Source organism: Triturus cristatus, chromosome 1_2 (assembly GCF_964204655.1).
Source record: "Triturus cristatus chromosome 1_2, aTriCri1.1, whole genome shotgun sequence".
Lineage (NCBI taxonomy): Eukaryota > Metazoa > Chordata > Amphibia > Caudata > Salamandridae > Triturus > Triturus cristatus.
This window is the reverse complement of record NC_140580.1, coordinates 133,973,889-133,997,815: the sequence shown is the minus strand read 5'-3', so window position 1 is coordinate 133,997,815 and position 23,927 is coordinate 133,973,889. Positions and strand designations below refer to the sequence as shown.

The window sequence follows — 23,927 nt, the reverse complement described above, 5'->3', positions numbered from 1 at the left end:
CTTGTTATGTTATTGACCTGCAGAGGAAGAGACTGCCAGCTGCATTCGATCATGCTACCTGCAGACTGCACACAGACCCATGGACCAGGCCTAGAACTCACCGAGCTGTCAGTTTTTCCAGAATATATGTGTTAATGTTGTGTGTGATCTGCTGCTTTCACAATCGCGGTTGCTTTTTTCCTATCCTTCGTATGCGTCCTGTCTATTTTGAGCTAGGCCTTGCCCTGCTCAGATGGAACCCGCTGTGTCCACTCTACTCAGTGTTCTGCATTTGGCAGGTGATGGGACCAGCCCATGCTCCTAAGCCGACCTAGTAGAGGTCTTCTAATCCTTGTGCCACATGGTGGAAACCCGGTCAGATGCATTGTCGCAGAACAGCCTGTTGTCTATACCTAACTTGCCTGCCAGGGACAAGGCTGCGTATCATCCTAGACACAGTGCCTCAGCTGGGCGTTCTTGTATGAGCTGTCAGGGATACAGAAAACTAAAAGGGCCTTGGCACTCCAAGGCACCCATCTGTCTGTTTGCAGGACATTTAGAGACTTATCGCTTTAGTAGGCTATGGAAGAAACAAATTGGCTTATATAGGCACTTAAATAGGGTTCTTACATCTGCCATCTTTTTTAGCCTGTCCAGCTCATCATGAAATTACTGAGTTGAAGACCGACCCAAGAATAAATTTGCTTCGCAGGCATTTCGTGTGTTACGTCGGATACATTTGCAGAAAGTGAAGAATCTCCGGTTCAGGGGATACGTTGACAGAAAATCTCATGGCGCACAGCAAGAACCCAAACGCATGGTCAAATGAGCTTGTGTTCAAAAGTGGAATTGTGGGTCTTCCATTTTCGTGTCCAACGTTTAAAGGAGATACATTTCTAAGTTGTTTTTTGTCTGGCTGGCTGTTCATTTGCCGTGTGTGTCAGACCATAGGAGGCCAGTTGAGCGGCCTACCATAATTTCCCCAGTGGCAGTGCTCATGTGCATCTTGTAACAAACAAACAACAAGGTACATTTATTCCAGCAAGTAAACAATTTTAGAACACGGACACGAAGAACTTTTCAAAAGCCCTGCTGGGAAGGAGCAAGGCGCACTCGTCTTCCAAGTCATTTACACTTGTCCAAGGCGGCTGCAGATTTAATGGGCTCCAGCCGGCGTAGACGTGTTATCGGAAAGAGGTAAGCTGACCACACGGTCCTACGTGGAAAGGCTGTTGGGCAGCTGCAGAATGTAACTACAGTGTGACTTCCAGACCAAGGATCCTGTCTCAGGGTCAGCCCGACACTGAGAAGCAAAGCATTGGAAATAGAATCGCGCAGCGCCATGGAGGAGAGAGCAGGTGAACATGACAAAAGTGAAATAATAGCTAAAGAAAGTCTAGCCTGTTCACTCAGATTAAATAGGATATTTCTGGACAGGAACACCGAAGAAAAGCAAACTTCAAATCCTCCAATACCATCATATTCCGGTATTTATGTGAACCTCCTTGTGGTACATACTGAGTTCTACAGACTGGCATGTAGAGATGTATATATAAATGTTTTGCCATAATGAAATAACCCATTAGTGCTCAAGCAGTCTTCATGACATGTAAGTATTTTCCACAACAATGCCTACCTGTTGGGTGCTGGCCAGAAACTTGAACCCCAGGTGAAGGTCCCTTGGCACATGTGACAAGCTGCTCCCCATTTTATTGTTCTTGCTGATTATTTATCTTTTCTTTTGTATTAGAGCTCACAAGTCTCTTGACAAGCCCTCTGCATGATTACGGGATGCTGCTAACCAACAGTGCGCTAGTCTGTACTGGGCGATGGTGGCCCACCCAAAGTGGTGATCTTTTTGGCATGGGTGACTATTCTCCCCATGACCAAACCATGGCACTACAAACGGTTTGTGGTAGGTGAAATGTAGCCGTGAGATGCAGCCTTTTTACCTACACCCCATTGGGAAACTGCCAACTTGACTGTGCCTGGTAAACTACGTGTAGAATGTTATTGCTAAGTCCTTTTGTTCTCCTTGAGTGTAGGTGGTGCATGCCTACATGTGCTGGGAACATATAAGGTGGTGTGCTCGACTTGGGGGCCATCCTTGTAGTAATGTAGTCCCTGAAGTTGTAGCTTGCTTCGTAAGGTTGATGGTAGCCGCAGTTAGCTGCCTTGCTTAGATTCCACCCTCACACTAAAACTCTTTGTAAATCCAAGTGCAGTGTCTGGCTTTAAATCATAAGTCAGAGGAATGATATTTTGTTGCAAGTGACTGAAATTGAGCCAGTCTATAAAGGCAAGTTTTGACCTGGCCAGAGACCAACATTCAAACAAGGAGTGTGGCCTGGAAACCTGTCGTGGGACATGGGGCTCCCTGTCCCTTTTCTTCATACCGTGCTTTGTGCAGAAACGAGGAACCGCCAACCTGCAATCTATGAAAGGAAATGCAGTAGTGAGATCATCAAATTTTTGCCACCAGGCTGAGGTCATCCGAACAAGGAATTTACTTCACTGTGATTTGTTCCATCCAAATGATTGGTGCAATCTTCAAAATTGATCTGGTTTTTGGAAAAAGCGAATGGACAGTTCATAAGCTGACCAATCCAGTACATCTATTGGTCACTTTTTTGTAACTCAAGTGGCTCTGTACCCCAGGGTTGAGGAAGGTGAGGACCAGAGACAGAATCTGTCGCTGTTTCTCTTTTAGGGCAAAGACCATAGCCTGCTTCTCAGAACAAACTCTGCTGCTAACTAAATCAAGAGGCAAACTGTCTCACCTGGAGATAACCTATCTGTTCAGCTATAAACCATTCCATGTGGGCTTCTATTGGGAGGAGAAACAAGAAGCCAAGTCTGCTGAGATGGTAGCTGTGAACCTCTGCTCAGCCGACTTGTTCGCTTCTTTGTAGGCAGCCTCCAAATCCTGCATGCTTCAACTTATTTATTAGTTAGTGATCACACTGATGCAAGAGTGCTGATAATCTGGAGAGGCTGTAAGCCTGCATTCTTTATCATCTTGCCCTGTTTCAGCACCCGATGTTTGTGAGAGGCCAGTATGCCTTCACCCTGCATTGCAACATCCTCTGCTTGCGACCGATGACTGGGTAACGCACTTATGCCTGAACGTGAATGGACGCATCACTTCCTCGGGCTTCTGATAACAATAGCCTCTGTGCCCCAATCTTTGTGCAGCTTCTCACTTCTTCAAGCAGCAGACGTCCATGCATGCCTGTGTTCATTGACCTTCATAGACTGCCTTCTTTCTTGCAGCCAGCCATGCCTGACATGTGCCTGATCTTAATGCAAGACATCCTTTCTTCAAGACAGAGTAAAGGGGGTGTGACTGGTGCTCCTCTATCCCCCCCTTTCAGCTGCTCTTCACAGCCTCCATCTACGGACACCTAGCTCCAGAACAGGGCTTGCATTCCCACCTCTGATGCCACCTTCCCCACCCTTTGGCCAGAACTGGAACTCCCACCACCCACATCCTGGGTATGGTGCTTCCACTGCCCTGAGTACGGACCCATATGTGGCTCTCGCTTCGTTTGTGCAGAAGGACAGCAAGGACTGTCGGGCACTGAACAGTGAGTACTTGTCTTCTGCACTTGGGTATCCCAATTTACTAGTCCCCTCTATGTAAATCATGCTCTGCGCCTAAAAAGTCTAGAGTCTGATTCAGTCACCAAGTAACGGGGATACGGAGCCGTGTATAATTGTTGGTGCCATAAACCTTATAAACGTGCACAGCAGCCTGGAGTGGGCATTCTAGTCAACACGGTCATCCAAGAGTAAGCCTTGGCTGTTCGACCCCGTTACCCTAGAAAGTCACAGCCTAATAAGGAGGTTGTTGGCATGTCACTGTCACTGCAGAAGTATTTGGTCTCCTCATTTTCAGGGACAGTGGCAATGTTTAGAACAAGGCTTGCCTGCCTGCCTTTGGGCTGTGGAGGCCTGGAGAACCCGATGAAAGTTGATAACTGAGCTTGCCTTTAGAAACTCTAGCATGCACACTCTGCAAAAATAATAGACTTTTGGATTGAAATATTGTAGAAAACTAAACTTTAAATTCACCAAGGCAACCATATTCAGCTATTGACTGTGAATAGAAACATAAGCTTGTTTTCCATTACTTGTGACTTCATTGTACACATAACGTTTATTAGGAGCCAACCAGAAATATGAATTCCCGGAGAGCAAAAAGGTGGTGAAGCTAGGACCCCCATTTATAATGGTTAAAGAAGGTCTAACTAAAGGACGTTTGTGTTATGTGGTGTTATTTACAATTATATAGCGAACGGCCTGCCATTAGTATTGCCTCCTAGAGCCATAGGTTCATACTTCTTGCTTTAAAGTAACACATCTACACAGCAAATGCATTTTATTTTTTAAAGCTCGTGATTTTGAAGCCATTTGATTGGAAAGAGTGTTTTTCCAACCAAAGGATTCACATCATTCATACAGCCTTAGTAGAAAGAGCAGGGATCTTCTTGAGACTGCATCTCGGAGATTAGATTGTCATGCAGACATCACGTGCCGGCCGCACCACGCAAATCCTCAGCACCAATTAGTTCTCTCCATTAAAGTCGCCTCGCACGGTTGTTGAATGAATGCTCCATTATTGAGGATGCTCTGAAGCTACCACATCTGGCACTTATTTGATATGATATGCTATTTATATGACGCACAGCTACTCCAAGGAGTGTCCCGGTGCAGTACTAGCTGAAAGTCGGAGAGGAAAAAGTTAGGCCTGCATGAAGAACCAGGTTTTCATTTTTTGTTTAAAAACCCTTGCGTCACTTATGGAGTGTAATTCCAAGGGGATCTGATTCCAGCAGATGCAGCCAAAATAATTAGCGATCTACCTCCTGCTCTTGGTCTCTGGATCCTGGGGATGCATGCCAGATATTTATTGGTGGATCTTAACTGCCTTGGAGGGTTATAAAAGCAGAATCTGGTACTAAAATAAGTAGGTCCTTTACAATAGAGGGCCACATGTACCAGCACCATAGCCTTGAATTTCACTCTCTCTCTGATGGGCAGCCAATGGAGACCCCCAAAGATGAGCGCTAATACGCGTCTACCTTGGTAAATTAAGCAAAAGTCGAGCTGCTGCATTCTGGATCACCTGAAGTTTATCCAAGAGATATTCCTGAAGGCCCAAATAAAGGGCATTGCTGTAGTCGATTCGGGACGTAGTCAATGCTTGGATATCTGTTTTCTTTGCATGGAAAAACAAGAAAGGCAGACATTTCTTTGGGTATCTCAGGATCCCAAAGCAGGTCCCAGCCAACCTATTAATTTGGGGACCAAATGGCAGCGTATTATCAAACATAATCTCTAAATTTTTTACTAAATCTCTTTGAAAATCAGGCGGGGTGCATCATCTCGCCAAAAGGTTTGCCAGAACTTTGGCTGGAACTCCCCAAAAAGAACATTTTTTTTTGTACCCAAATTCTCTGCTGATTTCAAACCATCTTTTGAAAACTCATACCACAACAGTTAAAACTTCTCATTACGTGAAGAGGTTCTAGGAAGAGGTGGCAGAGCCTTAAATCCGTGTACTAAACGCATCTAGGAGCCATTTCCTGGCTGTGCCTGCTCTGTTCCCAATCCACAACTCTGGAGTGTTCCTTTGCATGGATCAGTCTCAATAGATTCTGAGACTGTGGAAGGCAGGGGCCTCCGCATACTTCTCACTTGGAATAATTTTGAACTTAAAGCTTGCTTCTCTTTTGAAAGGTTGTCTGCTTTTTTTCTTACAACTGTCCTTCTGAAGTCTGTCAGGTCAGAAACGTATGAATAAGTCAACGACTCCCCTAAAAACAGATGTTTCAGAGCCTATGTACCCACCTACCATTCCTGAGCCTATGAAGTTAATTCCTGAAGGTGCTGTGATCTCTGACTTTTCTATCCCTCAAGGAGATTGTGATATGTAGTTGAGGGGTGTTGGTAGGATGCAAAGTGGGCCCTTAACTACTGGCACGCACTGCATCATATCTGAATCTCACGATTATGCGGCATTGATGTATCTTTAAAATCATCTCACACGATTACCAGCATCACCTTCCTGCAGTCATCCCATCAGCTGCTTCTTTGCCTTAGAAAATCTCCTTAGATGTTTATTTTTTATACTTATGTATTTAATTTATGTGTTTATTTAATTGAAGGTAGCAAATCATATTCTACCGTACGGTGCAACACAGGGGGTCTCTTTTGTCACAATGAGAAGAGCAATACTTCACGACAACATAGGCAATTTTTCATGAGGGCCATTTCCACAGAGACTGCAAGGTTACAAGAGTTTGACAGGATTTGTCATTGTAATATTTGCAAGCATTTCACAGACTGGGGAAGCTGAGTGATTAGACACCTTCGGTCATTGAGACGGGGGCATTACACTCGGTGTGTTGAGAGAAGTAGTGTTTTCGAGACTGCAGCTGTAAGGAAGGTAATCTTGAAAGGCTCTCAGCATAGCTGGAACAGAGTTCCTGGTGACATATTATACATTGTACCCTGTGGTCACAACAGGGGTGTGCACCCTCGGGGCACAATAGTATTACAGAAGGGGCCTCAGACACTTGTGCATCCCCTTCTGTGATACTGATAGCACTAGTGCACATGTAGCACCAGTACTGTAATGAGAGGGTAATCCCTCATTTGCATGGGGCCATGAGGGAATCACTTTGACTCTGCGCCATATTAGGGCACAGAGGCAAATATGTCCTTAGGAGGTGCACAAAAAGGTGGGACACTTTTAGTGCACCTCCTAAAGGCAGCGCTCTAAAGGGGCGAAAAAGGGTCCTATGTACCCCCAAGACATTCCCCTGCAGGTGTGTGCAGTTTCTCACTGCACCCACCTGCAAAGAGATCTCTCTCTCCTCTTTAAAGTGCAGGTGACATGCCGCATGCACTGCGAAACATGGAGCAGCTTTAAAGCAGCCGCTCTATATTTCTCTTGCATGTGTTGCCCAAGGGCAACGCAAGTTCACGGGTGCCCGGGGGGGTTGCACTTTCTTTATAATGCTGCACACTTTCCCTGTTTGCACCCAGTGCATCTTTGGAAAGGTGCGTCATCACGCAAACAGGGAAAGTGCACCGTATGCATAATATGGCCCCAGGTGGCTGACGAGGTTCCCAAGAAGACATGGATCAGAGTTTGCTTTTCGTTGTAGACTGAAGTTTCCAGGTAGCAGCTATATATACTTGCATTCTCCACTGACCGCAGAATATGATCTGTTTGTCCAGCTGGGCTGGTTGTTTTTTGTGAGTGTAACATAAATTACAGAGTGAGAAATTTTGGGTGAACTCCCCTAAGTGGATAGTTTTCCAAATCAATTGTATCAATCCACCAAGGACTTTTTATTTTTTCCTCTCCTGTCCATATTTAAGGTAAAGTCTTTCAGCGTAAACTAGCAAAACTCCAGCCACAAAAGTCCAGAAAAATGCATGTGTGTTTACCATAACAATGCTGGACTTAGTAAAATACAGCACAGCTTGGCAATTAGGTCACCAGTTTACCCTCTTTGGCTTTTAGTGGGCCAACTCCTCTGAGCCTACTCCTTCCAGCTGCTGCTGTATGAATGTATTCACCTGCTTTCCTTTTCCAGTTGGCACGTTCTGTGCTTGATTGCTCTAATAGCCTGTTGTACTCTGTTGACAAATAACCAAGAGCACTTAAAAGTTATTTCCTCTCCTCTAAGGAAGGTGTTGGCTGAAGAAAAGGTGTCTCCTTTGAAACAAAACCGCTCATCGTCTCTCTACCAGGAATTCATACCCTTCTTCAGTAAACCCATATGTTCCTGGAGGATACGTTGGCTGTGTTTGTGAGTCAGACACTTGGCGACACATGCACAGTTATTTTGTTTTGGGATTTCGTAAGATGCTACATAAAGTCTTTATGCCAAGTCATTGTGCGTCTGTGTTCAGGATACTTTGCACATGGTATTCATTTAAACCACATTGAGGAGGGGGAACATTACTTTTTAATTAAAACAACTTCTTTCCAAATAGAAATCTCTGAGTGATAAAAAAAAATACTCCTAAGAACAGAGTCTGTTCAATTCTAGCATTCATCTGCCAGGTAGGTTGGGATCATTCCACACGATTAGATCTTCCTGCCCGCTCCATCAACTAATACATATTCCCAGCAAGGCAGTGAGAAACAGTAGCCATCCCATGAACTAAAAAGTATGACAGCCCTACACAGAATAAATTAGGCAACATCTATACAGCCCTACACAGAATAAATTTGGCAACATCTATACAATTTTGCCAAAAGGTTTTGGACATGTTAGACCAGGTCTCGCTTAAGCTTCACCGGGTCAGGATAACACTGAGATGCTAGCAAAATCAGATTTGAAAAAGTCTGCATTTATCCCAGGATGTTTCTGGATGTGCGAGGCTTCTTCATTTGAGGTACAGAGGCATGGAATCTGGGTTTTTCAAGTGGGATTGCCAAAAATTGGAGAAGCTTGCCATGGTGGCTCCATCAATAATTCTGTGGTCGGCTGACCAGCTGACATTTAAGATCTGTGCCCTAATTACTTCACCCTTAGCATTAAGCCAAGGCAAAACATGCATCTTTACAAAGGCTCCGTTTGCTACTATAGGGGCAAGTATCACTGGTTTTGCGTAGGTGCCACTAATTGACCCAATGTTGGAAAGAGTGAGTGTCCTGCCAGTGAGGTCTTTGTTCCCAGTTGACCAGCAGAGCCCAACGTCTAAAAGCAATTTATTTCAGCAGCAAACTCAAAAATACCGCAGGCTTGAACATTATTCACATTGAGTGCTATTAATCCGCCTTGCATGGCCTTAGCAATTCCACTGTTATGAGCAGGTTTTTATGTGGTATTTTGAACGTTTCATCCACTGATGAATTAAGCACCGGTAAATGTTACAGCTCCAATGACGTGGCCTTTATAAAGAATGCCACAAAGAGGAGTTTAATGCCATCGGTTTCCACCACAACCTTCAGTTCATTTGTTAGCTGGAACAGCTGCGTCAAGCCAATCTCATCACAATAGTCATAATGTGGAATCTTCAAAGCAGCGCTCATCGACTTGACCATTGTCTTGTGGAAGCTTTTTAAGGGCTCAGTTCGATCTTTCTCTGTGACCCGGACCGGTGTGGGCAGAGGCATGGAAAGAACAGGCACCTTGCCCTTTGCTGCTGCAGGAGCAGTCTCTGGCTTTGGTGCAGGAGGGATGACCTGAGCAGAAAGAGTTAAAATGGTGCCTGTCTGGGGAGAGGAGTTGGCCTAACGGCTAGGGCGCTCGACCTCGGACCTGGGGAACTGGGTTCGAGTCTCGGTAATGACGCTGAACATCCTGTGATTCTGGGCAAATCACTTAATCTCCCCCTGCCTAACAAAATGTGAATGTGTGTCCTCATGTAACGTAACTGGTGCTATGTAAAGCGCTCTGATACCCGATTGGATTCGGGTCAAGTTCACGCTATACAAAACTCTGCAAAAAAAAGATGTCTTCTGTGAGGATTCAGCCGTCTTTTCTAGTCAATGAGAATGTATGGAAATCTAAATTTATAGATAAACTAGGTCCTGTGTTGTATCCTGGAGACATTAATCCGCAAGGGTATTCAGGTGAAAGAATCGATATTCTTGGTTTCAGAATACTAGTATTCAAATTCAAGGATCGTGAATGTACTGCCAAATTATACATATTCAAACATGGACCTTCCGTCCTCGGGTGGTTTGAGCAAGGGAAACTTGATATCATCCTCAATCCCAATAGTCCTAACCCAGTAATGGTGATTGGAGAATCTGATCAATGTGGCAGCACCATGCTGAACAGATTTCCAAAGGTTTTCAATTATAGCATAGGAGAATTGATTAATTTTAGGCATAAAATCATTTTAAAAGACAATGCGTGCCCAAAGATTTATAAAGCCAGGAACATTCCCATCACAGTTAGGGATGAAGTCAAAAAAGAACTCGATAAGTTAGTTGAGAGTAATATCATAGAGAGAGTAGAATCATCCGAATGGATTTCTCCCATTGTGGTGGCCAGACGCTCTAATGGTGAAATTAGGTTGTGTATTGATCTGTGCCATCTGAACAACAACATTGTTGTAGACCAATTTCCTCTTCCCCGAATCTCTGAGATGTTATCCTTAGTAGCTGGAGCGAAAAAATTTTCATGTATCGACTTATCGTCTGGTTACCACCAAATTGTCTTGGATGTAAATAGCAAAAAGTACACTGCTTTTGTCACTCCTTTTGGTTGTTTCCAATTTAAGAGAATGCCATTTGGGCTTGCCTCAGCTGCGGCAGTGTTTCAACGAGTCATGCATGATATGTTTGGTGACTGTAAAAATGTCATTTGTTTCCAGGATGATATACTTGTGTTTAGTGACAACAAACCTTCCCATGACCAAGTTCTTGAGGTTGTTCTTAGCAAGTTATCCGTGAATGGTCTTACAGTTAAACACAGCAAGTGTAAATTTGGGGTTAATTCGGTTACTTATTTGGGGCATACTTTATGTGTCGATGGTGTCAAACCCAAGCCTGATCTCGTAGAAGCCATCCAACTTGCTCTGTCTCCTAAATCTAAGGATGACATCCGATCTTTCCTAGGGTTGACAGAATTTTACTCCAAATATGTAAGAAACTTTTCCGGCAGAGTGTTTAATATTAGACAGCTTTTAAAGAATAAGTGTAAATTCGCATGGGATGCTGAGTGTGAAAAAGAGTTTATGGATGTTAAGTCTGCTATTAGCAATGCTGCTGCATTGAATAATTTTGATCCTTTACTCCGTTGCATTGTCACGACCGACGCTAGCTCAAAGGGTTTAGGCGCTGTTCTCTCCCAGAAAAGAGAGAACGGCAATGAATCTACCATTGCATATGCTTCTAGAGCTTTGACCCCGTCAGAAGAGAAATATTCAACTATTGAAAGGGAAACGTTAGCTATAGTTTGGGCCCTAGAGCATTTTAGAGTGTTTGTCTGGGGAAAGGAATGTGAAGTTAGATCTGATCACAAACCTCTTGTGCGTTTACTCACTACTGATGGGTTGATCAAAGTATCTGCTAGGATTGCTCGTATGTCTATGAGGTTACAAGATTTCATATATAAGATGATTTATGTTCCAGGTCGAGACAATGTCACAGCAGATTTCTTATCCAGACTTCCTCTACCCTTGAAGGAGTGTATTCACAATACTTTGGATGATTTTCATATTGCTTTAGTCCACGATGAGGGAGTACCAACCATTAAGGTAGAGGTTTGGAACATGGAATATCACAAAGATAAAGTTTTACAAGAGGTCCAAAAGTACTTAGTTGAGGGATGGCCAGCTAAGAAGAACCTTTCTCCTGAGTTAAGACATTTTTGGGAAGTGAAAGAGGAATTATCCTTTTCTGATTCTACTATTTGGAGAGGTGATAAGGCTGTTCCTCCTTTAGGGTTGAGAGAAATTATCGTTAAACATGGCCATGAAGACCACAACAGCATCATCAGAACCAAACATTCCGTCAAGACTACATTCTGGGGGGCCTGGTTTAGATATTTTTTGTGAGAAGTTGGCCTGGCATATGCTGTTCCTAGTTATAGGGACACCTTGCACCAGTTCAATTCGACTCTTATTGATGATAGGTTTAAGACAACCTTTAAAGAAAGCTATCCTAGTGGTAGCTGTGGAGAGCAGCCTTCAGGCTAAGTCTTGAAGGAGTGTTAAGCTTATTGTTTTACCATAATAACCTCTTGAATAACCAAATGAAAGAGTAGCCCACACAGGTATATATATAAAATATATGTATTTATTCTAGACAGAATCCCACAGTCACTTTATGTGGCTAGTGGCAAAGTTACAGTTCAAACAAGCATTTATAAACACAACAAATAGCACAGAAATCAATGGGCCCCAGGGGGGGACCAAACCATATACTAAAATAGTGGTATAAGAACCACGACAATTCTACAGGCAATGCCTAGGGCATTCAGGATCGCTTGCCCCTTCGGAATCCACCCACAGTTAAGAGGAAGGGGACCCACGGGAGGCGTGTGCAGTGCGAGAAGCTGCTATCGGGATCGCAATGTTAGCCTATGGAGAATGTCGCGGTTGAATAATTAAGGTTTAAGGACACTTCTAACAACAGTACAAAGTTAAGGCTTGAGACTTAAGGCTTTGGAGAGCCCACCACCACGGGAGTACCGAAGTACCACTGTTACCTGCCCCAGGGAAGCCGGGTGCATAGGTCGATTCTGGTGTCGGGTCGCGGGCTGATTTTCTATGGAAAAGTAGTCCAAACTGCTGCTAGCTGGAAGCGTCGTTGAAGTCGTGAAGATTAAAGTTGAAGAGAAGATAAAGGTGAACCTGAAAGCAGAGGGGACAGAGTCTGGGTCACAGCACAGTGACCAGGGAGCTCACAGGAAGGAGCTCGTGGATGTCGGGTGCTTCAGGTGTGGAAGGTACAGCTGGGCTCTGCAGTCACGGGCTCCGGGAGGCTTCAAGGAAGGCCAGCTTCTGGAGGGCGACTGTCCCACGTCGGCTGAGGGTCGCTGCGGTGTTAGTGTCCCGATTGGATCCACTAAGCATTGGCAACCGCAACCCACGCAAGATGAACAAAGCAGCTGCTGGTGCAGACCCACGAGGTCTGAGGGTGCTCTCCTTTGCAGGGAGCGTAGAGCAGGCCTGGAGCAACCAGGGGAACTCTTGGAAAGATAGGTTTTCCTCCGTCAGGGCCCACAAGTCGAGAGACAAGGGACCGCGGAGGGCAGCAAAAGGGAGTGCGTAAAAGGGCTCCCACGGGCCACCGGAGTGGACTAGGGGGCTGAGCTTTGGCACGGATGCTGCTTGAAGGTTGGCTCAGAAATGGGCCAAAGCACAACTTCCCCACTGGTCGGGGTCGTGTGCTATGCAAGAGGTGGCCGGGGTCTCGGGGTATGCAGGGATCTCGGCACCCACGTGGTCCACGGTGCTCAGACTTGCTGGGCACGCTCACAGGACTCTGGGATGCACTGGAGACCCACCTCAAGGTTGATGGAAGGCGTCGAAGTTCGTGAGAGCAGCGAAGTTCCAACCGGGTATCTTGCAGTCTTTTAGGTGCCTGCCAAGCAGGGGGATAACTCCTTTATCCCAAGGGAGATTTCTTCAGTCAGCTGGGCAGCAGCTCGTCGAAGGTCAGTTCTGTGAAGTCCTGTATGAATCTAAGGCTCTAGGGCAAAGTTATTCCCATATATCCCCAAGATTAGGGGATGGTCCAAAATAGAGCCTACCAATCAGAGTAGAGGCGGGAAAGGGTGGCTACACCCACTCCCCTTTGTGTGTTTCCCGCCTGGGCGAGGGGCAGGATGCCCCTGAACCGGTTCCAGGCGGTGTATGCAGAATTGGGGCTCTGCAGCTGCCTACGTGCAACTCTGAATGGACATTTGGTGCACCCACCCTGTTCCAATCCACATATCCTGTCTGGGGAGGTGCTGGCACCTCCCTGCCACAGGAGCCCTATTGTCCAGATGGCGAGGCTGGGGTTTTCCCCAGCAACAGCCAGCCAGAGTCGTGTAGGTGGCGGACAGTAGCCATTTTGTGGTACATGTGCACTTTTAAATTGGTGTCTAAATTCTACCGCTTTTCCCATATCACCCTCCTAGCAAGGGGGAATCGTGCCCCCATGCCCATGGCTGGACTGGGGGTATGATTCCTTCATGTTTGACACCAAACACGATATGGTTCTGTGTAGCCATTCCCAAGTTACAGCGATGACGCAATAACTTATAATGCGGTTAAGAGTATATGGTATGGCTGCACTACAAACAACCCAGTAACGATTTTACGAGGGTTGCAGAGAGGTCCTACTCAGGTAGGGGTCCCCCCTCACACATACCTCAGCACCCAGCCCTGTAGGATTACCAGGGCCTTCCATAGGGGTGACCTATGAGAGTATATGTGTTGTATGGTATGGGACATAGGGTACCTACATCCCTGTAAGGGGTGCTAGCACCACCTTACCCAGGCTACAGTAGTGGCCTGGTGGTGTCAGTTTGGGTGGCTGTCCCAGGGTGGCACAATAAGTGCTGCAGCCCTGGTAGGCCTACTGGGGGACCCATGCCCTGGGTACCTAGGGTACCATCTACAAGGGAGTGGTAGGGCATGCCCAGCATCCAATTGGTTGGTACCTAGGGTACTCACATAGTTTACCAGAGGAAGCAGATAGGCTGGGGTCCTGGATAGCAGGATCCCAGCCAGACTAGTCAAAAACCACTTAAATACCAGGCAAAAAGTTGGGGGCAACCATTAGTCAGATTCCACTCTCCTACATAACCCCCCCCCCCCCCAAACGAAAGGAGATAAGGCTAACCTTGTCCAGATAAGCCTTTATTTCCTGAGTGGCCATATAAGGAAGAACCTGTACTAACATGGTTGCTCCCTGTGTCATGGTCCACTTGGGAAATCCTACCCCAAGGGGTTCTAGAGTTTCTCCAAAGTCTAGGGAAATTACCTGTATTGGTTTTTGGGTCAGAGGTGGGCTGGTGGGGTGTCTGAGTCTGGAAGTGAGGCCCTACTTGGGTTGGTCTCAACCTCCTCAGATCACTGGCCACTATGGAAGCCTTCCTGCCCATGACTGTGTCATATCTGGCCCTAAGGGTCAACCTCTGGCTGCCTACAGCTGGGGGTTGGATCCCTTTGGCTGGAGTAGTGGAGGGTTCTGGAAGGTTTGGGTCAACTAGGCCCCAGGTTTCCCTGTTCCCAACAACATCCATTTGAGGGGTGCCTATACCTAAGGGTAAGGGGGATCCCTCAGTTTGTAGAGGAATGTTCACCTGGCTGAAACTACTCTGCTGGGTGTCCCTAATCTGTTGATGAGGGGGTTCCTCTGGACAGGGGCCCAATAAGGGTCCACTGACCTCCCTGACCTCTGCAGCCCTGGGCTGACTGAGGCAGGGTAGAGAGGGGCAGGATACCTGCTCCAGACTGGGTACCACCTTGGAAGGGTCCCCTGCCATCAGAGAGGTGGGCAGGCCTGGCCTGTCCACTTCTGGGGCAGTTACTTCACAAGGGGCAGGATCAGTTCCCTGAGAAACTGGACCTTTACCTGTAGTCTGGTGGGGGGAAGACTGCTCCTCCTCCCCTATGCTCTCTGTTTGGGTAGAGTGATCCATAGTTTCAGGCTTCACTCTTTCTATTTTCTCCTGGGGTGGAGGTGAGGCCCCCAGGGTCTCATCCACTCTCTCAGGGATTCCTACCATTTTCAAATGGGCCTTGTGGTCAACCTCAGCCCAGGCTGAGATTTCCAGATCATTCCCCAGTAGACAATCTACAGGCAAGTTTGGGGACACTGCCACTCTCTTGGGGCCAGTGACCCCTCCCCAGCTGAGATTTACCACTGCCATGGGATGATCTGTCCTGATTCCATCTATGTTGGTCACCTGGTAGCTAAACCCAGGTAAAAGCTGATCTAGGGGCACTAGCCTCTTGGTCACCATGGTGACACTGGCCCCTGTGTCCTTATAGGCCACAGCCTTCTGACCATTGATCATGGGCTCTTGTCTGTACCTGCCCAGGATACTGGGGCTCATGGTAAAGTTGGCAAACCCCATGCCACCATCACAGACTAGAGTTGCTAATGCAGGGGATCTGGCTGGGCCAGACTCCACTGGTGTCCCCAAAGAGAACCCAACTAAGTTTTTGGGTGCACTCCCACCACCTGGGGGATTACTACTAGTAGCAACAGGAGGTGTTGGAGCTGGTTTTGGAGGAACATTTTCTTTATTGCCATTCTTAGGACAGCTGGAGTCAGTTTTCCAGTGGCCAGGTTGCTTACACACATGGCAATATGGTTTCTTGTTATTAGAGGAAGTATTTTGGGACCCACCCCCAGCACTGGGTTTTTGGGGCCCTTCAGAGGACTTTTCTTGTTTATCATCCCCACCTTTCTCTTTGGGCTTAGTGGAATCCTTCTTCTGGTCACCAACTTGGTTCTTAGGCCTAATCCTGGTTCTGACCCATTTGTCTGCCTTCTTTCCCAATTCTTGGGGAGAGGTCAGATCAGAGTCCACCAGGTGCTGGTGTAAAAGTTGGTTTTGACAATTATTAAGAATCTGCTCCCTCATTATGAGATTATACAATCCTTGATAATCATTAACTTTACTGCCATTTAACCAACCTTCCAGTGCCTTGGTTGCACAATCCACAAAGTCTACCCAATCTTGATTCTGTGCTTTCTGGGTGTCTCTGAACTTAAGTCTGTATTGATCAGTGGTTAAGCCAAACCCATCTATTAAAGCAGCTTTCAAGATATAATAATCATCAGCATCCTCTTCTCTTACAGAGAGGAGCTTGTCTCTACCTTTATCTGAAAAGGAGAGCCACAGGATTGCTGCCCACTGCTCTACTGGGACCCTCTGTACTCTACAGGCCCTTTCAAGAGCAGATATCCATTTGTGGATATCATCCCCATTCTGATAGGGGGGCACAATCTTGTGGAGGTTCCTATTGTCAGGGACTTTCTCTCTAACTCTAGGGGTTTCATCACTGCCACCAGGGGTCTCTAGACCCCACTTCTTTGAAGCTTTCTGAAGCTCCAGGGCTTCCCTGTCCAATGCTAACTGTTCTCTTTTAAGCTGAAGCTTAGCCTGCTCAAATTTGATCAGTCTGCATTTCCTCTCATGGGAGGATTCTCTTCTCTGAGAAGAGGCAGAGGACCCTTTGGATCTCTGAGAATGGTTGGATCCCACTGAGGGGGATCTGTTCCTTCTTGGACCCACCACTCTCCCACTAGGGATGGAGGGAGTGCCTCTTGGGCCTTCACCTCCATGTTGTGAGTGGTTTGTTTCTTCCAGGTCAGGACTTTCATCCTCTTCCTGGTCCTCATCAGAGTCCACTCTGGGAGTGTCCTCTTCTGATGGATGCCCACCCACTCTGTCTGTCCCTCTGGACCCTATGGACTCCATAAAGTCTGCTATGAGCAGGATTTCCCTGAGACGTTGGGTGTTGGCACCTTTGTTTGTCTTCAGTTTTCTAAGGGTGCACATCTCCCTGAGCTCAGCAAAGGAGAGATGATCATACTTATCAACTGGGACCCTCTGGGGTCCTTCCATAGCCTTAGTGGCACCTCTACCTGAAGACATGTTTAGTGTAGTGATAGTGGTGTATCTACCTACACTAAGTGTGGCCTACTGAACCCTCTCTTGAGTTGTAGTCAAGGTGTGCTAAACCCTCTACACACAACTCTAAGTTCAGTAGAACTTATTGTATTCTAGCTTGAATTTTATATGTACCTTTGGTACCTAGTGGCTTTCACTTTAGAAATTCAATTTGTTATCTGGTAAAACAATGGCAAGCTTGAATCCAACCGCTGCACACCAATGTGAGAAGTTGGCCTGGCATATGCTGTTCCTAGTTATAGGGACACCTTGCACCAGTTCAATTCGACTCTTATTGATGATAGGTTTAAGACAACCTTTAAAGAAAGCTATCCTAGTGGTAGCTGTGGAGAGCAGCCTTCAGGCTAAGTCTTGAAGGAGTGTTAAGCTTATTGTTTTACCATAACAACCTCTTGAATAACCAAATGAAAGAGTAGCCCACACAGGTATATATATAAAATATATGTATTTATTCTAGACAGAATCCCACAGTCACTTTATGTGGCTAGTGGCAAAGTTACAGTTCAAACAAGCATTTATAAACACAATAAATAGCACAGAAATCAATGGGCCCCAGGGGGGGACCAAACCATATACTAAAATAGTGGTATAAGAACCACGACAATTCTACAGGCAATGCCTAGGGCATTCAGGATCGCTTGCCCCTTCGGAATCCACCCACAGTTAAGAGGAAGGGGACCCACGGGAGGCGTGTGCAGTGCGAGAAGCTGCTATCGGGATCGCAATGTTAGCCTATGGAGAATGTCGCGGTTGAATAATTAAGGTTTAAGGACACTTCTAACAACAGTACAAAGTTAAGGCTTGAGACTTAAGGCTTTGGAGAGCCCACCACCACGGGAGTACCGAAGTACCACTGTTACCTGCCCCAGGGAAGCCGGGTGCATAGGTCGATTCTGGTGTCGGGTCGCGGGCTGATTTTCTATGGAAAAGTAGTCCAAACTGCTGCTAGCTGGAAGCGTCGTTGAAGTCGTGAAGATTAAAGTTGAAGAGAAGATAAAGGTGAACCTGAAAGCAGAGGGGACAGAGTCTGGGTCACAGCACAGTGACCAGGGAGCTCACAGGAAGGAGCTCGTGGATGTCGGGTGCTTCAGGTGTGGAAGGTACAGCTGGGCTCTGCAGTCACGGGCTCCGGGAGGCTTCAAGGAAGGCCAGCTTCTGGAGGGCGACTGTCCCACGTCGGCTGAGGGTCGCTGCGGTGTTAGTGTCCCGATTGGATCCACTAAGCATTGGCAACCGCAACCCACGCAAGATGAACAAAGCAGCTGCTGGTGCAGACCCACGAGGTCTGAGGGTGCTCTCCTTTGCAGGGAGCGTAGAGCAGGCCTGGAGCAACCAGGGGAACTCTTGGAAAGATAGGTTTTCCTCCGTCAGGGCCCACAAGTCGAGAGACAAGGGACCGCGGAGGGCAGCAAAATGGAGTGCGTAAAAGGGCTCCCACGGGCCACCGGAGTGGACTAGGGGGCTGAGCTTTGGCACGGATGCTGCTTGAAGGTTGGCTCAGAAATGGGCCAAAGCACAACTTCCCCACTGGTCGGGGTTGTGTGCTATGCAAGAGGTGGCCGGGGTCTCGGGGTATGCAGGGATCTCGGCACCCACGTGGTCCACGGTGCTCAGACTTGCTGGGCACGCTCACAGGACTCTGGGATGCACTGGAGACCCACCTCAAGGTTGATGGAAGGCGTCGAAGTTCGTGAGAGCAGCGAAGTTCCAACCGGGTATCTTGCAGTCTTTTAGGTGCCTGCCAAGCAGGGGGATAACTCCTTTATCCCAAGGGAGATTTCTTCAGTCAGCTGGGCAGCAGCTCGTCGAAGGTCAGTTCTGTGAAGTCCTGTATGAATCTAAGGCTCTAGGGCAAAGTTATTCCCATATATCCCCAAGATTAGGGGATGGTCCAAAATAGAGCCTACCAATCAGAGTAGAGGCGGGAAAGGGTGGCTACACCCACTCCCCTTTGTGTGTTTCCCGCCTGGGCGAGGGGCAGGATGCCCCTGAACCGGTTCCAGGCGGTGTATGCAGAATTGGGGCTCTGCAGCTGCCTACGTGCAACTCTGAATGGACATTTGGTGCACCCACCCTGTTCCAATCCACATATCCTGTCTGGGGAGGTGCTGGCACCTCCCTGCCACAGGAGCCCTATTGTCCAGATGGCGAGGCTCGGGTTTTCCCCAGCAACAGCCAGCCAGAGTCGTGTAGGTGGCGGACAGTAGCCATTTTGTGGTACATGTGCACTTTTAAATTGGTGTCTAAATTCTACCGCTTTTCCCATATCACCCTCCTAGCAAGGGGGAATCGTGCCCCCATGCCCATGGCTGGACTGGGGGTATGATTCCTTCATGTTTGACACCAAACACGATATGGTTCTGTGTAGCCATTCCCAAGTTACAGCGATGACGCAATAACTTATAATGCGGTTAAGAGTATATGGTATGGCTGCACTACAAACAACCCAGTAACGATTTTACGAGGGTTGCAGAGAGGTCCTACTCAGGTAGGGGTCCCCCCTCACACATACCTCAGCACCCAGCCCTGTAGGATTACCAGGGCCTGCCATAGGGGTGACCTATGAGAGTATATGTGTTGTATGGTATGGGACATAGGGTACCTACATCCCTGTAAGGGGTGCTAGCACCACCTTACCCAGGCTACAGTAGTGGCCTGGTGGTGTCAGTTTGGGTGGCTGTCCCAGGGTGGCACAATAAGTGCTGCAGCCCTGGTAGGCCTACTGGGGGACCCATGCCCTGGGTACCTAGGGTACCATCTACAAGGGACTGGTAGGGCATGCCCAGCATCCAATTGGTTGGTACCTAGGGTACTCACATAGTTTACCAGAGGAAGCAGATAGGCTGGGGTCCTGGATAGCAGGATCCCAGCCAGACTAGTCAAAAACCACTTAAATACCAGGCAAAAAGTTGGGGGCAACCATTAGTCAGATTCCACTCTCCTACATATTTGTAGAACGTATTGTTAGAGATTGCATTCACTGTGCAAACGCTGACAAGTCTTTGAAGACGTTGAAACCAGTTATGCAAGGACACCACATTCCTGATGGTCCCTGGGAATCCATTGCAATGGACATTATGGGCCCCATTGGTCCTTTGAACAAATACATTGTGGCTACCATTGATTTATTTTCAAAATGGCCTGTGGTAAAAGTTGTCGAAAAAGTTAATACTGACACTGTTTTACTATTTCTAGATGAAGTGTTCACAGAAGAGGGATTACCTATACGTGTGATCACTGATAATGGTGTACAATTTTTATCTAATAAGGCAAAGGAATACTTCAGTAAAACTGGAGTCATTCATTGTACCACTTCACTTTATAATCCTAGTGGAAATGGTATAATAGAAAGGTTTAATAGAGTACTTAAAGCTGCTATTCAAATGGTTGGTGTTAGTGACAGCAAGCGGAATTATCAAGTAATGAAAACTATGTGGAAGTACAGGATTACCCCCAATGACATGACTCAGTGTACTCCATTTGAGCTCATGAGAGGTAGACTACCTAGAACTACGGTCAATCCTGCTTGGTTTATTTCATCCACTAAATGCCGCATTGATCTTGATAAAGTGACAAGGAGGTTGAAAAAATCACATATTGTCAATAAACACAGTTTTAACTTTAAGGAAAGAACTAATCCACACTGTAACGTAAAAGTAGGTACGTTGGTTAAAGTTAAAAAACCTTGGAGAGCTTCCAAAGGTGAAAGTCAATTTATGGGTCCCTTTGAGGTTAGGGAAGTTTTGAAGAATGCTGTTAGACATTCTAATGCTAAAAGTGTGGAATTTGAACAAAATTGCTGTGCTTAAAGGTGACAGGAAATTATATAAGGAGGTCCATTCTACTCCTACGAGTAGTCAAGTTTTGGAAGACATTTCTGAGGAGATTTCTGGAATAGATAATTGCAACAACAGCAATATGGATCGCAGCCATGATTTATGTCAAAATAATAGTAATGAAGTTGTGTTACCCTGTAACCCTGTCAATTCTGATGTATGTCAAAAAGATGCAAATTGTCATGAGACAAAACGCTTGCGTAAAAAACCTGTATGGTTGTCAGATTTTGTAACTCTTATCCAAAAGAAGTTGCATCCATAATTAATTTATTTAATCATTTTTTTGTTTTTTTTGGTGTTTTTTTTTTGTTTTGTTTGTTTTATTGTTTGAGGGAGGAAGATGTGTTGTGTTTATTGTAGCGCGCAGCACAAGTGCGGAGCACTTTTAAATATAAACTTGTTTGGGCACGGACCCTGGTTAGACTCTATAGATGTTCTAGAGTCTGGGTCCGTGTCGGGGAGAGTTCTTGGGAGACAGTTGAGAACCTGGTGATAGCTGTTAGCGGTCGTGTATCCAGGTGGTGCTGTTTTATAAAATAAATCTACGTGTCAAACTTCTTGGATGCGAGTATTCTTCACAACACTGGTGCTATGTAAAGCGCTCTGATACCCGATTGGATTCGGGTCAAGTTCGCGCTATACAAACTCTGCAAAAAAAAAGAAGATGTCTTCTGTGAGGATTCGGCCGTCTTTTCTAGTTCCCACAATTGCACTAAGCTTGAAATTGTTTTCCATGGCCAGGCGCCGCACTTCCGGGGTGCCAGCGTTTTGTGGCCCTTAATCTCCTGATGAGTGTGCTTGTCATGAGACATGGCTGGCTTTTCAACAATATCCTCTTCTGCAGACACATCTTTTATTGCATCCATTTCTATGGTCATAAGTGGTTTCCCCATCTAAGCAATTTCATCAAGACTGCAGTACAGCTTTTTGATAACTCTATCATGGCTGGTGATGGTTACAGAAGCTTTATCACTCTGGACTTCACCAATGCTGTCACATTGTGATACTGAGTCGCCTTTTTTTGCATACCATTTTTTCTCTGTAACTTCTGTAATCCCTTCTCCAATATCTGAAAGTTTGAATTGAAGAATGTGTCCCCTAAGAACGGTGTTGCCCTAAATAATCAATGTCGATGATTGAGTTTGAAGGTGTAGTTGTTTACTTGGTTTACCGATCTCACCAAATGACGTTTGCTACAGGATAGCAAGTGGTGAACAGAGATCAGGTGCCCCACAGACCTGTACCCACTACTCCAAGCTGTCACCGTCTTATCCCAGAACTGAAATGAAACAACACAAGTAGAGCAAGATGAGCAAACTCCTCCTGACCATCAACCAATCAGAGGCAGTGGAATTCGAAAACCCACCATATATACACAAGGGCCTATACAAGACCAAGCGGATGGTATGGGACCCTCAGGCTTTCACATGCCAGGAACCAAAAGGTGCCCAGGCAGATAAAAAAGCATTCAGGATACATGCTTTGAGGACAGCCAACAGAACTCATTAAATCTGAGAGTTTGTAAGTGGAGCAGCTAAATTCATGGCAGGTGCGCTGTGTGGCTTCTGCATGTTTGAGACGTTGTTCTTGTCTATGATGTATTGATGAGAAATTCTTGGGGTGGTGAATTTGCAGCACTCTGGCATTTCCTATGTTGAAGGCTAGTCCGAGGCATCTGCCCACTAGGATGAGCAGTGGCAGTGGGCTACAGCAGCAAAATGACAGGGGGCTAAGTTTGGGGAGGACAGTCTTAGAACCATATCTGACGTTAGGCAAGATCAGAGGGATGTGTTTGCTGGCGTAAGGAGTAAGTAAGTTTCTCTCTCATCTTCAATGGCCAAGAGTGGCTTTAAATACAAACCTGTACGTATACAGTCTGACACTTCGTCTTGCGGGTTTGTTGTAAATCCAAGTTTAACCCATTCCCTGCGGGGGTAATTCCCCGCGGTGCGGGGGCCTTGGCGCCGCTGTGCTCATGATGAGCTCAGCTCGTCATGACTCACAGTGGAGCTGTGCTCATGACGAGCTGAGCTCGTCACGCCCCCGCCCACTGATTAATTCTCCCGCACAGGCGGGGAATTAATTGCGCGTGGGCAGGCCACGGCAGTTATGACGAGCTCAGCTCGTCATGAGCACAGCTCCACTGTGAATCGTGACGAGCTGAGCTCGTCATGAGCACGCAACGGTTTAAAAAGGTAGATAACAAAAACACCAAAAAGTAGAAAAGTAAAAACATTAGACTACAGAAAAGTAGTAAGTCTTGAGGGACAAAATGCATGAGTTAGGGAGTGGTTTAGAAAAAACTTTAGGATGAGGGTACATTCATGGGCAAAGGATACTGTAAGACAGTGATAATCTCTCATGCAGTTTTCCTCACCTTTACCTGCGGCCCTCTGGTCAACAGAAGCACCGGGCTGCTGTTTACTCGACAGAGCACTAACATTAAAAATATGTTAAATTTACTAGCCAGTATTTATTTAAATGTTAATTTCAGTTAAAGAGAGGAATTAACTAGGGAGTCCTGAACTGCTTAACTTTAGGAATGCCTTCATTTATAAAGACACTTTGTAGAAAGTGCGTAAAGATATGATAACGTCTCTTCAAAATCCAAAAAGTGTATTTTATTAACAGGCAGACATTGTCACCTTAGTAAATCAGATTCTATCAGTGCATTGAGAAGTGTATTTTTTTAATTAAAAGGTGATCGGTTTCAAACATGAATTTAGAAACATTCATGCTTCACCACCACCCTGGCAACAATGCCAATAGTAATCTAAGAGGCAAGTCAATTGTTACGTGCACCCTTTGGGTGGCTGGGGTTGCATTATAGTTTATTAAATGATACACAGGAGAACGCTTTGCACAGCACACATTCTGAAGTCATGTATTTCAAGGTCCTATTACATGTGGAAATAAAGAAAAAGAAGGGAAAGTAAAAAAAAAAACAATTGTGCAGGATCACACAATTTGGTCAAGCGGGAAAACCAGGATT

The 23,927-nt window shown here is 46.2% G+C and overlaps 1 protein-coding gene and 1 pseudogene across 1 annotated transcript in view; one reads left to right on the top strand and one right to left on the bottom strand.

Annotated features, from left to right (window-relative positions):
- The window catches only part of ATRNL1 (attractin like 1), a 2,333,760-nt gene that overhangs the window by 2,181,558 nt on the left and 128,275 nt on the right, over positions 1-23,927 (top strand). The gene's annotated exons all lie outside the window — the stretch shown is intronic.
- LOC146866962 (lipoamide acyltransferase component of branched-chain alpha-keto acid dehydrogenase complex, mitochondrial-like) overlaps positions 8,389-23,927 on the bottom strand; it is a 34,742-nt pseudogene continuing 19,203 nt past the window's right edge.